This window comes from Charadrius vociferus, unplaced genomic scaffold (assembly GCF_000708025.1).
Source record: "Charadrius vociferus isolate BGI_N301 unplaced genomic scaffold, ASM70802v2 scaffold1746, whole genome shotgun sequence".
NCBI classification, from domain to species: domain Eukaryota; kingdom Metazoa; phylum Chordata; class Aves; order Charadriiformes; family Charadriidae; genus Charadrius; species Charadrius vociferus.
Genome location: NW_009648913.1, coordinates 57,893 through 59,132, shown reverse-complemented (window position 1 = coordinate 59,132; position 1,240 = coordinate 57,893).

Sequence of the window (1,240 nt, the reverse complement as noted above, 5' to 3'; positions counted from 1 at the left end):
GGGGGGGCGTGGCCGCCTGCGGCCGCCTCGCAGAAGAAGAGCCAAACCAGCGGCAGGACGAGTGGCTTCAGCCAGAGCGGCGTGTGGCGGAAGAGGTCTGTGTTGACGAACCCTGGGGCGAAGGGAAGCGGCCATGTCACACCCTGGCTGCCAGCAAGAAAAGGCCCACGTGGGAGCTGGTTGCTCTGCTGCAGGACATGGAAGTGGCCACGCCAGGGTGGCCTTTGCACGGGCAGCTCTGCTGTGGCCTCCCCCGGGGGCGCTGCCTGTGCCTCATCTGGGCTTGCAGCGTGGCCGGTGCCGTTTGGGTAAACAGTGCAGGGTGCTCCATGCAAAACGTATGTTCTGTGCGAGGGTGCACTGTGCACAGGGACGCACCGTGCACAGGGACACTGTTCAAAGGGACACACCGATGCACAGGGACGCTGTGCAAGACAGACCGTGCACAGGAACACGCTATGCATGAGGACACACCGTGCACAGCGACACTGCAAAGGGGACACTGTGCAAAGGGACATTGCAAAGGGACGCTGTGCGCAGGGACACACCATGTTTAAGGACACCGTGCATAGGGACACACCGTGCACAGGGACATGCCATGCAAAGGGACACCATCCAAGGGGACACACCGTGCACAGTGACGCTGTGCGAAGGGGTGCTCCTGCAAAGGGACACGCTGCGCACAGGGATATTTCATGCACTGTTTTCTGTGCAAAAAGTGCATCGTGCACAGGGACACTGTGCAAAGGTTGCTCTGTGCACATGGATGCTCCGTGCAGACAGAGACGCCATGTAAAGGACACTCCGTGCGAGGGGATGCTCCACGTGAAGGAATTCTCCATGCAGAGGCTGCACCGTGCACAAAGCGCGCCACGCAAAGGCAACACCGTGTGCGGGGCTGCGCCCTGCAAAGCACGCACCGCGCAGAGGACACCTCACACAAAGGGACGCCCCGCGCGGAGAACGACCCACGCACATGCTGAGGGTGAGCCCACCCCATCCCACCATCCCCAGCTCTGCGCTGAGGAGCCGGGTCCCTACCTGGGTGCACGGCGTAGCACGTCACCTGGGTGCCCTGTAGGCGCGTGGCCAGCTCGCGGGCATGCAGCACGTTGGCCAGCTTGCTGTCGCAGTAGTCCTGGAAGGCGGACAGTGGCCCAGGGGGTGGGCGGCCCAAGGTGTCGGGGTGCAGGCGGCCGGCGCAGTGGGCTCGGGAGGCGACGATGACCACGCGGCTGGG